General features: G+C 47.1%; 1 long non-coding RNA gene across 1 annotated transcript; it reads right to left on the reverse strand.

Moving 5' to 3' along the window:
* Nucleotides 1–8,920: 8,920 nt before the first annotated feature.
* On the reverse strand, nt 8,921–13,892 carry LOC149744669 (uncharacterized). Its single transcript, XR_016390985.1, has 3 exons — nt 13,510–13,892; nt 10,263–10,404; nt 8,921–9,715 (listed from the first exon to the last, which is right to left on the reverse strand). It is a non-coding gene; the product is annotated as an uncharacterized LOC149744669 (long non-coding RNA).
* Between the last annotated feature and the right edge of the window lie 1,355 nt (nt 13,893–15,247).

Consider the following 15,247-nt stretch of genomic DNA (forward strand, 5'->3'; position numbering starts at 1 on the left):
GATAAAGGATTCATTACAGGAATTCATTGTAGTCTTATAGTGGGAGGAACCAGGGACTTCACTTCCCCTGAAGGGGAAGGGGAGTTGGAGGATCAGAGAAAGAGCCAGTAACAGTCCTGCAGGCCTGGTAGGTGGATAAGTTGAAGCACACCCAAGAAATCAAGCACATCCAACAAGCAAGGTGAGGCCATGAGGGGAGTTCATGGAGAGGGCTTTGAGGTACTGTTGTCTCTGTTCCTCTTCTGCCTCTCTGGGCTTGCAGCCATACATCTGGAGGTGGGCCTTGGGTAGCTGTTGGTCAGCAAGGCCAGCAGTTGGGAAGATAATCTGGACAGAGGGCAGAGTGAGGACAACCTGGGATGCTCCAGCTACCTCTATGTCTGCCCATCAGCATATCTGACTGCCATGATCTTTTGAAAATAATGGCTGATGCTTCATTTCCTCCTTCCACATCTGGTTCAAGCTCCCAGTCTGGCCAACTCTTTCCCAGAACCATGCAATAGGGAGATTCTGGGAGATGTAGTTCCAGCTTATCCCAGTTGATAGTACATTCCATTCCAATGCTGCTGCACTTGTTACAAGATAGAGAAAACTTGGAGATGAGAAAGTTTGGGATGGGAAAAATCAGGAGTTATCTCATGGACATGTTTAATTTGAGATGCCTGTTTAAAATGGCCCCCAATATTCCTGTGTCCTTCTGTTCATGCCCTGAGTAATCCTTTCCCCTTGAGTGTGGTCTGAATTTAGTGACTCACTTCCAGCAAACAGAATTGGGGAGAGGTGGTGGAAGGTCCCTTCTGTGATTGATTACAAAAAGACCATGGTTTCTGTGTCGGGTACTCTTTCTTATTCTCCTGCTCACTTTCTGTGAAGCAAGGCAGCCGCTGTGCTGTGGGCAGTCTACAGAGAGGTTCTCATGGCAAGGAACTGAGGGAGACACCTGGTCAACAGCCAGTGAGAGACAGGGACTCTCAGTCCAGTGACCTGCAAGGAACTGAATCCTGCCCACAGCCACAAGAGTGAGCTTGGAAGAAGATCCTCTCTTAATCACACCTTCAGATGAGACCACAGCCCCAGCCGACAGCCTGACTACAACCTCATGAGAGAACCCGAGCCAGAGGCACCCAGATAAGTGGCACACGGATTCCTCACTCACAAAAACTATGAGGCAATACATCTTTATTGTTTTATGCTGCTAAATTTGGGGATAGGTTTGTTACTTGGCAATAGAGAGCTAATACACTCAAGTGGATACTTGTGCTTAGAGCTTAAGGGAGAGGTCAAGGGTGGACATATATATTTAGGAACCATTAGCGTTTGATGGCATTTGAAGCCATGGAACTGAGTAATATTATTTAAGTAGAAACAGTAGCCCGAGAAGAGCAAAGTTCTGAAGAGTGAACCTTGGGGCTTCCCAACATTCAGAGGTTGAGTAAATGAGAGAGATTCAGCAAAGCAAGTGGGCACGAAGTGGCTAAGGTGAAAGAGGAAAGGCAGAAGTGTGTGGTGTTGAGAGTCAAGATAAGGTCATGTGTCAAGGGGGTGGTTGGGGTCAAGGCTGCCGATAGGTCAGTCAAGGTGAAGACAGGAGTGCCCTTTGGCTTTGACCACATGGAGTTGGTTGGTGACCTGGACAAGAGCAGTTTGAGCCAAGTGGAAGCCCACCTGGAGAGGACTGAGGAAAGTGTGGAGGGGAGGTGATTTGTGCGCTTGACTGTGTAGCGTGAGGCATGCCCAGAGAAATACGGACTTTCCCTTTCAGTTCCAGTATAACAGTGTTTGCTTTTCTATGTGGTCCCTGGCCTTGGGAGGTGGCTGGCAGGAGAAGGAGGCCGGACAGAATGAAGGGTGGCTTTCGGGAACAGGACATGGCTGGGGCAAGTTTGGTGGCAGAGCCAAGGAGCTCAAGTTAAGACAGTTTCTTTGTATGTCCTGAGCTAGAATCTACCTTTCAGTCATTCAACAAACACTCACTGTGTGCCAGGACTCTGCCAGACTGGGGTGACCTGTCATCAGGTCAGATATCACCCCAAAGGGAGAGGATTCAAGGTCTAGGGGAGGCAGACTTTTAAGTAAACATCATAGGACCTTCCGATTAGTTAAGTGTAACAGAGGTCTGTCCTGTGCTATGGGCAACCAAGGGAAGGAGGGCCTGAGTCTTGCAAATGAAGACCTCCTGGAGGAGGTGGCCCTGAAGCAGAGCCTGAAAGACTGAGTGGCTAGTACTGTGCCAGGTCCCTTCTCTCTCCTCCCCTCCAGCCCTACTTGCTCTCTTTCCTTTTCTAACTCCTCCCCCTTCCCCTCTTTCTCGCCTTCTCCCCCTCCTCCTTCCCTGGCCCATGATGAAAGGCCTTCCTGGCCTCCCAGCTGATGAATTATGCATGCCCTTCAGCAGTGTGCCTGGCATCCAATTAGGACCTGGCCAGGTTGATAACAGAGACAGATTAAAATGTAATTCATTGAGGTTGACATTTAAGCCCCAGTGTGAATGGCAGGGAAGAAAAGCAGTGCTCTCCCAGAACCTCGGGGTAGGGGCTCTCAGCTACCTGCACTTGCTTAACTCAAGCCAGTTTAGCATGCGGGCTGGGCCTTCTGCTGCACCACCGGTCTGGGGAAGAGTCCACAGCAGGCTTTGAGCTAAAGCAGTTTGTTTTTTAACCTTTTATTTGGAAATAATTTGAGATTTACACAGGAGTTGTGACGATAGTACAGAGAGTTCCCATATACCCTTCACTGAGATTTCCCTAATGTTAACATCTTATGTAACTATGGTATAATGATCAAAACTAAGAAATTAACATGGGTACAATACCATTAACTAAACTACTGATGTTTTTCGGATTTCAGCCAATTTCCTACTAATGTCCTTTTTCTGTTCTAGGATCCAATCAAGGATCCCAATCGCAAAACAGGCTGCTGTGGCCTTGCCTCTACAGGGACAGCATCTCTCCCCACACCCCAGACCAGTGGTTCTCAAGCTTTAGAGTCCAGAGTGTTACCAGGGATTTTGCTTGAAAGGCACATTCTTCCCTAGAATCTTGATTCAGTAAAACTTGGGTAGAACCCTGACATCTGTATTTTTAACAAGCACCCCAGGCAATGGAGAACTGCTGGCCCTGACCAGCACTCCAAGCAAAGCCAGGTAGTTCCTAGTTCTTTGGCAAGTCATCGTCCGCCAGCAGGTTTCCCTCATCCCAGCTCAGCCTTAGGACAGAGCAGGGTTACCCCTACCCATCACTTATTGCCAGATCCTGAGCGGGAGGAGAGCTGGGCTAATAAGCTGGCCAGGGCAAAACCCCAGGGAAGCCCTGCTTGGAGAGGAGAGGAAATAACTTTTATCTGTCAGTCACAGATGTATATATGTTTTCTCATTTAATCTGCAAAATAACCCCTATAAGTAGATACTATTTTTCCCATTGTATAGATGAGAAAACTTAACACTAGTGATATTCAGTGTAGGGTTGCCAGGTATAGCACATAAAATTATAGGAGGCCCAGTTAAAGTTGAACCTCAGATAATACAATACCGGCGACACACTAATCTTAAAAAATAATTATTGTTCATCTGAAATTCATATTTAACTGGGTCCCCTGTATTTTATCTTGCAACCCTAGTGATATGCTTTGGTTGCAGAGCTGGTAAGTAGGCCTCGACCCAAATCTGCCTCGATGTCTGTAGCATGGCATACCCTGTGCCTACCTGCTCGGTGCCAGCCTCACCTGCTGGACCACAAGCAACAGGAGGTGGGGACCATGTGTATGGGTCCCCTGCTGTATCTACAGGGCTTGGCACAATATGGCAGTAGGTGCTTAATAAATATTTGTTGAATTAATGAATGCACAAATGCACTTACTACTCTCTTTGTACAAAAGAAAGCTGCAGGTGATGGTGATTAAATGGAAAGGCTGAGCTGGTGAGGGGTGGTGTGACAAACTTGCCAACAGGAATGCAAGAGGAGTTCGAGGGTCCGAGGTCTCATGTCCACACCTGGGAACCCCAGCCCTTGCACCCCGAGCAAGGGCAAAGAGCCAACTCTTCTCATTTCAATCTCTCAGGGCCTCTGCCTTCCCAACTGGGAAATGGGATTGGGTCCCTTGCAGCGCTAAGCTTCTGTGATTCTATGGTTTTTCTTCCTAACTCCACCCTCCTGAGTAGGGAAAGGATATGACCAAATTACAGGGTTTGCTCTCAACTATGGTATCTACCTCCCACACCACTATTTCCTTGTGCTCCTCTTCTTCCTCTCCTTCATCCTCCTCCATGACAATTTTCTAAGCACCCCTGTGGTGCCTGGCCTTGAGTTCCTTTCCTAGAATACTCCCTTCCACACCGTCAGACCAAATCAGAAGCCCAGAGAGACCCAGCACAGCACAGTTTTTTGCAGACAAGGGAAGATGTTGGGAGCACATTGTATCTTTTAAAATAGACCCGTTGTCGTCGGAATGTATTTTTAGCTGTGGGAGAGATTGGCATGCTCTCAGTGCCACCATCTGCCAAAGGCAGTTGCTAGGCAACTGATACTGACGACAGCAAGGGGATGACTTCATGGAGGATCTGGGGACCCTTATGGCCCAATCCCTCTCCACTGTCTAATTCCTGCATGCCGACAGCGAGACCCAAGGGAACCAGCATCCCTCTCCTTCTGGGAGAGGGCAGGGAGCTGGTTTAAGGCCTGTGAGTTGAGCACAGAGGATGCTGTTCATGTAACAAGGGATACTGGGCCATCACTGCCACCCTGATTGGTAAATTTTCTATTTAGAAACTTTAGATACTACTGTGGTTTAAGGCTGGGCTCTGGACTCAGTGAGTCCAAAGGATACACATCCCTCTCCCCAGCAGCCCCATAGGCACTGGTCTGAATCAGAGCAGGAGCTGTTTGGAAGTTGCCAGCCCAGAGCAGGCTCTATGGATAAGGCAGCCAGCTGGTAGCCAGGACCCCTTGGTTCTGGCTCAATTCTGCTTTTTGCTCTCTAGGTGATTTGTGGTGAGTCTCTGCCTTTTTCTGGCCCCCAATTTTGTCACCTTCAAAGTAAGGATATGGAACCAAATAAAATGCATTTACAGGGATAAAAAGCAGAATAAATACAGAGGAGAAAAAAGCCAGTCAGACCTGGGTTCAGATCCTGACTTTGCCCCTTACTGCTCCTGTGTGACTTCAGGTAAGATACTGAACTCCTCAGTTTCTCAATCTGTAAATGACAGCAGCGACACTCATTGTATTGTACAGATTCAACAAAGCAGCACATGGAAGATAAGCAGAGCACCTTTATTTTGGAGTCCAGTAAATGGTTAGGTATTTTTTCATTTCTGTAGCAGAGACTATATAAGGTGCCCACTGCAACCATTTCTCCTATCCAGAGTAATATTTTAAGCTGGGCACATTTCCAGCCTCCCTTGCAGCTAAGTTGTCACTAAGGACACATGAAAAGAAGGGATGGGTACAACTTCTACCTCACTCACTTGTAGCAAATTGCTTCCCTGGTTGTCCTCTCTTTTCCTTCCTACAAGCCAGGGCATGTATATGCCTGTGACACCTCTTTGACTATGCAGAGCAGGACAACATGCTGGGGTTGGGGAGGGGTGGCAGAAAAACAAATTGGAAGGAACCTGGATCCCTGTGTTAAGAATAGGAATGAATGCATGTGGTTTGCTTCGGAGGGCTCAGAGCACTGCAGGTGAGTAGGGAGGTGACAAAGGGAAGAGAAGGCAGCCAATAAAGGCCAACTACCACAGTGGATGACCAGGGCTTAATTCCATGGGGAAGTTCTGAAAAACAGTGTAAAACTCAGCCTTCAGAGCTAGCCAAGCGTAAGGGAACTGGGCAATGTTTATCTCCACACCCATCAGTCTCAGGGTGGTGGAGAGGGGGGGATTAGTTCCCAGGCGCTTCCCAGTCTTCTCTGTGTTGGTGGGTAGAGTGAATGTCAGCAGCCCGAAAGCAGCCCTCTGTGAAAGATGCAGGTGCTGGCATTGGAAGCCAAGCTGGTGGGCATGGGCCCCGTAAGGGGACCCGAGGGAATGTGAGCCCAGCACCAGCAGCATCAGCTATGGTTCTTCAGAAATAGAAATAAACTCCTGTGTTCTTCAAGTCACTATATATTGAGGATTCTTTTGCAGCATAACTTTTACCCTAATTTAATTTCCGAATGCTATGTATATGGGAAGTTTCGGTTTTATGTAATCTCTCCAAGCTCCTGGACTCCATGTGATACTCATTGAGGTTATGTCATGGTTGAGGAAACAAGGTTCATGCTAAGGAGCAGACGTGTCTCGACAGAGCATAATACATCACTTGGTATTTCTGGGGCTCAGGTACTACATGGTGTAGGCCCTCAGAGAAGGGACAGATGAGTGTGGACAGGCATAGTCAGAGAAGCTGAAACTTTACCTGCCAGAGACGACTTGGAGAGATGAGGTGGAGGGCTTCCTCACTGAGGCATGGGGTAGCTCCTCTGGCAGGTGTGGGGTAAGCAGGTACCTTGGCTCACGTGACTGTAGTGTGTGGTCTTGGGCTGGTAGATGTTGGATTTAGTTGCATTGTGCATTTAGAGGAGTGGGCTGCAGGGTGCATTTTAGCTGAGAGTGACTTGGTAGAGGGGGCCCAACTGCAGGGCACATGGCTATTGCTCCCTGTATTCTGAGGTGGGGAAGCTGGTGGCAGGTGCCCCCCATCCCACGCCTGATGCCACTGCTGTCCAGCTGGCGTGTCACAGCTCACTGAGGCTGTGGCCTGCCCACAGTGAGGGAGCAGAGGTGAGGGTCCTGTAGTGCACTGGGTGACCAGCGGAGACTGGGCACTCATGTGGGCAGCGTGTCCCACCATCTCAGCACACAGCAAGCCCTCAAACTGTCTTGGAAGGCAGAGCTGGGGGCCCCTTAGAGATCATCTATTCTAGCCTCTCATTTTGAGGATGATGGCGCTGAGCCCAGAGAAGGGAATGAACTTCCAAGACCAGCAGAGTAACCTGAATCCAGATTCCTTGACTTCCCAGGATGGGGGAAGGCAGCTGACATAAAGATAGGGGGTGCATGCCTCAAATCTGCTGCCAGCCACCTCTGAGCCATTTGCTCCACCTGTAAGACCCTTTTACTTATTCATGAATCTCAGAACTAGAAGAGAACTCAAGAGATGATCAGATCAGGTCCCTCAGTCTCCAGGCATGTGTGCATCCTCAGCTATAGCAGCTGGCTTGAGGTCACCTTTCTCTGCCCTTCAGACACCAGAGCTCCTCTCTGCCACCTCTGTGTGTTCCACCACAGTGGTCTGCCAGTTCTCCCTGGTGTCTTACTGCAGTCATTCCTGTTTCACATTTGGTTTGATTTATTTTAACCTCTAGATACAGGTTGGCTTTGCTGCATTATGCATTATGACAGTGAGGAGTGGGTTGGAATCAGTGAATTCGCCCTCATTCTCTGTCCTATTTCTATGGGAAAGGGGGTGGAGGGAAGGCTCCAGCCCTCCACCCCCCACCCCCATGGATTGAGGACAAGTACATGAGAATGAGGCTGTCCACCCAGGTTCCCCAAGTCCTAGTCAACCCCAAGGCTCTGGAGGGAAGAGTGAATGCAGTGTCCTTCAGAGGGCAGTGGGCTATACAGCCTTGACCCAAACCCAGGCAAATGAAAGTCGCCCTTTGCTGCTTTGTTACAAATCCCATCACCTCTCCTCCCTCCTCATATCTATAAATGTGGAACATTTTTTTCCCTGTTCTAGATTCTGTTTGCATTTCATTCGCTTTGGGAAAATATGAGCATCTTTCTTTGTTCTCTTTGAGCAGTTTGTGTCTGGAATGGAGAGAAAGAGAAGAACGGGTGTAGCCTTCGTCCCTCAAGGGAGAAGGGGAATCTCTCTGTAGCCAGTGCTAAGTGCCTGTGCCCCATGCGGGTGGGGAGGTGGAGAGGCCTCTGTGGGGCACCCTGTCGATTTGGGGAAATCAGACTACAAGTCAAGGTGCTTATGGCCAATACAAGATATAAGATGGAATAAACGGTGTGTGTGTGTATGGGGGGGCATCCTGAATATACACATAGCAAGAAAGGAAAGATCAGTGTGGACTCTAGTAGTTAGAGAGGGCATTAATGGAACAAGAAGTCTCCAATGGGAGGCTGACAGATAGGATTTGGGCAAGATGAGAAGAGAAGCAGGAACGGGAAGCGCCAGTGTTCAGGGGGAAAGGGGAAGAAAGCAGGGGCCCCGTGCTTGAAGGAGTAGGAACGAGGCTGGAGAGTTAGGGTAATTTCAGGGGTAGATGGACAAGGGCTGTGGGAGGGGGCAAACTGGCAAAGAACCAGGCAGGGCAGGGTGAAGGAGGGACATTTATCCAAAGCCAAGTCCAGACAGGAGGCCAGCTAGTCAGCACCAGACCTCTGATGGCCCGGGAAGGTTTCATGGGACAGTGGAACATCCGTGTCCATTTTCCAAGAGCTGTTCTGGGATGGTGGGTGGGGATGCTCAGTGAGTGGAGCAGAAAGAGGGAGGAGGGGCAGTTCTTGTGGAGTGTGATGTATCTCAAACCCCAGGAGGCCTGGAGATGTCCTCACAAATCCCGCAGACCTTCTACACAGCACATCCATGAAGAACAGGGCTAGATGGCAGGGGCAGGGAGGGAGGCTTGTCCTGTCATCTCTCCCCCTGCCCCCACCCCAGGAATCCATGGGATGAACGAGCCAGCCTTGCCACACTCCGGGGGAGTGTCCTTGTCAAAGCGATGGCAGCCTCACCTGAAAGTAACAATTGTGAAAGCACTTTGTGCAGAAATCTTCTGTCTCCTGCAGTTTAATTCTGAAACAGGAGAATTACCTCTTGCCCACGGGATGAAATTCTCCATTCCTTCCCATAGCATTTGAAGCTCTCAATAACTTGGCCCTGACCTAATATCCTATTCTCATTTCTCATCATTGTTCTGTATCATCATTGTTGTCATCATCACATGAGTAATTAAAATTAACTAGCTTTTATTAAGCATCTATATGTGCCAGGAGTTCTTCTAGGCATTAAAAATGTAATAACATTTCATCTTTTCCACAACCATCTGTGTAGAAACTATTATTCTGTCCATCTCACAGAAGAGGCATATGAGGCACAAAGAAATGACTTGGCCTAAGGTCTCTCCACCAGCATGTGGCTGCACAGTGGAGGCATCAGACACTGAACTTCTTGTGTTCCATGCTTGCCCATGCCCAGCAGCCTTTCCCCAGGCTGTCCCCCCCGGCCTGGACTGCCTCCCAACCCCTCAGCTTCTCTGCAACTGATGGACAGCCACACAAGACCTACCTGCAAGACCTAGCTTAAAAGTCACCTCTGTGGAAACTCTTCTCCAGCTCCCGGGGGAGCAACTTTCTCTAGGCCTCCCCAGCACACCCTGATTATGATGTCAATCAAATCATGCTTCTGGTTTTTGTTCATGTGCCTGTTATTTCCCTCAAAGGAAGAGACTACTCTTTTTAAAAATGTTTGCATTTTTAAGGAAACATTTAATTGACATACAGAGGAACTAAAGGAAATACATTTTGTTCAACTTCATGCCTTTCCTCTTCCTTCCCTCCCACCCCCCCAGGTCTGGTATGGAGCAGAGGTGCAATTAATATTCATTAAATGGAGATGTCTTTCTGGCCCCACTCAGCCTTTTTCCGGACCACCCACTTCCCGACTCTTTGCTGTGTGGGGGAATCCAGACATCTTGTACAGCTGCAGCTCGGTGTGTCCCATTTTGGCTGGAATTCAAGGAGCAATTATAGACAAATAAGTATTATTACAACTGCATCAATCAACATCTCTCTCCTCAAATGCTCTCACAAGGAAACAAGAATGATCTCAGTAAGACGCTGTCTTGTTTAAGCCCAAGTGTCTTTTTTGGTGCCTAGAGAGTGTGTGATCCTTGGAGGGACCCCACCATTGACCGTCTATAACAGAGTCTGTATAGTCTGAGGCTGCACGCCCCTAGAGGCAGACAGTCCTGAATTCAAATCCAGACTGTCACTTCTTCTCTCTGTGAACTTGGACAAGGGTCTTAACTTCACTGAATTTCAATGTTCTCATAGGTCACATGGAATCAATAATACTTCTCGGGGGTGTTGTTGCAATGATTAAATGAAATAGCACATTTAAAGTGTCAAAAGATTTCCCAGGCAGTTAATATATAAAAACTTCCCTTTCCTCTTACTTCTCAATTAATTGTTGTGTTCTCTCCTCTGTATTGAGGGTATGGTTTGTAATCACAAAGCTTTGTATCAGCAGCTAGATGGTAAATCCCAACCTTACCTACAGTTTGAAACCTCTTGCAGAGCACAGAGGAACCAGTATAGAGAAGCTTTCCTGGAGAATCGAGGCTTGGTCTGGGCACAGGAGGAAGAATCACATTTAACATCAGATTTTCAGATCTTTTGTGGGGCACTAAGGTATCCTGGAGAAAAGGAAAACTGGGAATTAGAAGACCCCAACCACAAAACTCCCCTTGCTTTATGACACCACCTTGGGAACCATCCATGATTTGTCTGCAGGGGAAGTTGCCTGTGTGATGGAGGCCTGGATGCGGGGCTTGGGGACTGCCATGCATGGGCAGGGCAGAACTTTGCTGCTGTAGTAAGAAGAACTTCTTGTCCACGGCAACTGGCTCATTTGGCAAACTGTTTAGAAAGAAAGCTTATGAAACTTCAGACTCAAGTGACCAGGTGCCTCCATTTGCATGGAGCTTAGGTATGATAGAATTTGGCGTTTTTGGCCAGTCCATTCAATTCAGTTTAATAAAATATCCTGATACCCTCTTTAGGTCAGACATAGTGGTAGCAGTGGGGATCCAGGGAAGGACAAGATAAATTGCCACTCTTGCAGTGCTCACTGTTTCTAGAATGATGTATAGGGAGGTATGAACTAGAAACATGGGGTGCTAACTTCTGCTTAGGACCAAAGGGAGGCCTGACTTGAGACTTGAAGGATGAGGGATTTGTTGCTGTTATGTGTGTCAGGTGAGTATTTTCACTTTAACAGCCAAGAAAGTGTCATGTAATGGTTAAGGACAGTCAGAGATACCTGGGTTCAATCCCAACTCTGTCACTTATTAGCTGTGTTACTGTAGGAAAGTCACTGAATTTTTCTGAGCCTCAGTTTCCTTTTCTGTATAATAGGAATAGTGATAAAAACTTCTACTTGAAATGGTTTTTTGTGAAGATTAAGAGAGACAATGCATATAGCACACTTACACAGTGCCTGTGTAATCATCTAGTAGCTGTTGGTGGTGATAGCCTAATTAATTTACTCTAAGATGCCTGGGAATGGAGGAGTTATCTTAGAGTGAATATACACTTGGTGCTTTATGATCCTCGTCTCTTGGCCTTCTCTCATTTTCTACAAAGCTCATAAATTCCCTCCCCACTCTGCCATCAGGAAAGACTGGTTCTACCAGACTTCAATTCAGTTCTTCATTCATCCTGGTGCCCTTCCTCTTCCAGAACTGGTAGGCAATAGGTTAACAGAGAGAAAACACAAGCACAGCCACATTTCATTGCTAGCTTGGACTTTGGCTTCAAATTTCAATGAAACCACAGTGAGTTGGATTGGACCCTTCTCATGATCAAGTCAACCCTTCATCTCCATAGAGAAATTAAAGACCGAAACCTCCTATTCTTCAGGGTTTGTTTTGTTTTGTTTTGTTTTTTTAATTCTCCTCAGTCTCAGCCATGAGAGGCCTCACTCTGGGGTGAGTGAGTCTGGGTTCCTTATTTAGCAGGTGCTGTGTTCAAATCATCTCACTATGAGTATAGATTTTTCAATTTCCCCATAGTTTTCTATCAGAAAACTTGTTTCCCCCTGATTTTTCTGTCAGGTTGTACTTTATATGTTTTGAAGCTATGTTATTGGGTGTGTACAAGTTCATGGTTACATTAACTTCTTGCTGGATTTTTTAATCATAGAGTGTCCATCCTTATCCCTTTCATGTTTTTCAGCATAAATGCCATATTTCTCTACACTTTTATTTTCATTCTTTTAAAATTTTGTTTCAGGTATGTCTTTTATAAACTACATATAGCTAGATTTAAGTCCAATCTGATAACCCCCAACTTTTAATAAGTGGGTTTAAGCCATTTCCATTTATTAAGATTACTGTTAAATTGGTTTTATTTCTGCAGTCTTAGTTTATATTTCCTACTTTACATGCTTTTCCTTTTTCCCCCTCTTTTGCTGCCTTTGGTTTGATTGTCAGTGTTTTCTTTGTTCTCCCCTTCTTCCTTCTTCCGTTAACATGTATTCTCAGATTTGTTGAGGTTGTTGGCTACCTTTCTGTGATGCTGTCTGTGTGTGTGTGAGTTTTTGGGTTTTTCCTCTCTGTGCTTATCACTCTTAGCTGGCGTGTGTCTGTGTATGTGCATATGTGCTGCTTTTATTCAGCTCCCTGGGCCCCCAGTTCGTATCCAGACCTTATGTTTGTCTGTGTCTGTGTGAAGTTTCATTCTGTATGGATATTGCAAATTTAAGTGACTGAGTTAGCAGATCACAAGTCCTGGTTGCCAGAGTGTCCTATGCCTGTCCAGACCCATCTCAGATAAGCAGTTTAGGATGGGCCACAGCCCCAGACAGGAGAACAGTTTTCCTTAGCTCCGATTCAGGTCTGGGAGCCTGACTTTGGTCTCCTACCTGCATGAGGAGTTCACTGACCCTCCTAGGCTTCAGGAGTTGAACTTGGTTCTTGCTTCAGGTCTGAAAGTACAGTAGGTCTGCAACTTCTCTGTATACCTTTAAAACAGGTCCTGGTCTAGGGCTCTGTGTCCTAAGGGGTCTTAGTTCAGACTGATGACTAGATAGATGTAAAATGACCCTTCCCCAGGCTGACCCTGTCATAATTGTGAAAGAGGCAGAGTTAGTCTTTGTTGCATTCTCTTCCTTATCTTTCTTTCATCGCTCCTCTCCCATCTTTCCCTCTCCTCCCACTACTTCCATCTTGACCTGGATTGTTCTGGTCTGAAAAACCTGTCTCCTCATCTGAGGGTCTTGAGCTTTACCACCCCTTACCCTCTCTGGCACATTTGTGTTGTAGAGAAGGAATCACCAAGGGTGGCATTTCAGGAACAGGTAAAGATGGAGTTTTGGATGATGCCCTGTATGTTTTCCTATAAATCAGAGGGTGTGAGGTTGTATCTGGCAAGGACCACACTTTTTTCTCCTGAGTTCCCTTCAAACCCCACTGAGTCCAAGCCTCTGACATCTGTGGATGGTGCCTCTGATAACCCCACTCCATTGTGAATTTCTTCTCAGGAAGGTTTAAATTAACAATGATTTCATAGGATGTTAGTCAGAACTAAGAGGTAAAACCAAAGTGATCTCTTCTTTCATTTGCCTTCATGTGTCCTATGGAAAGGTCCTCAGGAGGTCAGTTCTGATGGCCAGTGAAGTTGGGCCATCACTTCCCACCTGAGGGTGGAAGACAGCCCTCCTGGGGACTTGGCCAAACTGGACAGAAGGCAGCATGTAAGAAAATTTTCTACTGCCCATTCCATGTCCCGTTGATCCTCACCTCCCAAAGTGTCCAGTCACCATTGTAGAGCTCACATTTCTCATTCCCTGCCACTGGTGCCCTGGCCTGCCAGGTGATGAAGCTTCTGTTTCATTCTAAATAGAGCAGAGGATGTTGAAAATCTTCCATGGCTTCTGGCAGGTGAAGGATCAAAGTGGTGCTTGGCAGCCATAGGCACAATCAAAAAGGTTAAGATCAAAGGGGATGGACTCCATTTGAAAGTGAACTTTCCTGTTCCTCATTACAGTCCTCACCAAGGCTCCTATCGTCCTCTGCTGCAAGGAACAAGGATGAGGAATTTGGGCTGCGGCTGGCTGCTGAAGCCACGTGCTGACAGACAATCCCGGAACAGCTGCAACGTCATTGTAAGCCTTGAAATTAAAATAAAATCCATTGATTTATAAGAGGAAAACAGGGTCAACGCTAGTGGGGTCAGAAGAACCAATTCCGAAAGCCCTTGGGTTGGCCTAAATCCTACATATAAAATGGGTGGTGGAAGTGTTTGCCATGGAAACCATCAGAGGGAAGCTGAGGGAATCCAGGTCTTGGCAGGTGATTGCAGCCGTTGTTGCTGGCACACAGCACACCAGGGGAGATAACTGAGGCCTCAGTAAATAGGAATCTGGAGAGGCCAGAGCCTAGGCTCAATGTATTTTGTAAGGGGAAGGCTTCCTCACTGAGGATGGGGAATCTGCCTTCCAAACTGTATGGTCAGCAACTTTGTGTATTTTGTGTCTGTAGGAGTTTATTTTAGCTCTGTGGTGAAGCTTTTTTTTTTTTTTTTTTTAACAAAACTTTGAATAGGGTGCCCACAAGGTATTTGCTTGCTGGCTTTATTTCCCTCCCTGCCTGGGTATGGAGAGGTGAGCAGCACTTCCCCTGACTCAAGCAAACCCCTTCCTCTCTTTGTGCCTCAATTTCCCCATCACACAATGAGGATGCGAGATTAAATGAGCACTTCCCAGATGCACTTTTTAGAGAAGTGTTTGAACAAAACTTGGGTGAGGTATTGGGCGGATGGGATTTAAGTGTCCTAGTACTAAGATGACTGTGTGCAGGTTAAATTCAAGTTGGCGTGCAAACTGCCTCGGCTTTTGGCTGCGGAGTGAGGGCAAGCTTGACTCCTGTTCCTCACCCCAAATCTGTACAACTTGGCTTGCTTCTTCCCCCCTGGATGTTCTCCAAGGTTCTTCCCAGCTCTGACAAGGAGAGCGCTGCTGTAGGCTATGTGTCCTCAACCCTCAGAGGTGGCTGTGGCATTGCAATTTCATTTTTCCTGGAGGACAAGTTCCCCTGGACTATTGCAGACCGCTGCACAGGCTTTATTATGGAATGGCGCTGGGCTCCTTCTTTCAGAGTGAAAGCCTCCTTGTCCATCTGAGGCAACGTTCTTATTCCTTGAGAGCAAAGCCTTGTCCCTCCCAATGTGCTTCGTATCCGTCTTTTCTCTCTTGATCAATGTGAGTGAGTATTAATCTCACTTAATTCCCTGCAGCTGGCCTTACTTTGCATGGCTGTTTGGGAATAAGGCTCTTTTTTTATTTTTTAAATAGATCTTTATTGGAGTATAATTGCTTCACAATACTGTGTTAGTTTCTGTTGTGCACCAAAGCGAATCAGCCATGGGCATACATGTGTCCCCATATCCCCTCCCTCTTGCGCCTCCCTCCCACCCTCCCTATCCCGCCCCTCTAGGTGGTCACAAAGCACCGAGCTGATCTCCCCGTGCTATGCTGCT

This window comes from Delphinapterus leucas, chromosome 20 (assembly GCF_059928025.1).
Source record: "Delphinapterus leucas isolate spDelLeu-1000000601 "Yukka" chromosome 20, BTC_Dleu_Yukka2, whole genome shotgun sequence".
In the NCBI taxonomy this organism is placed as follows: domain Eukaryota; kingdom Metazoa; phylum Chordata; class Mammalia; order Artiodactyla; family Monodontidae; genus Delphinapterus; species Delphinapterus leucas.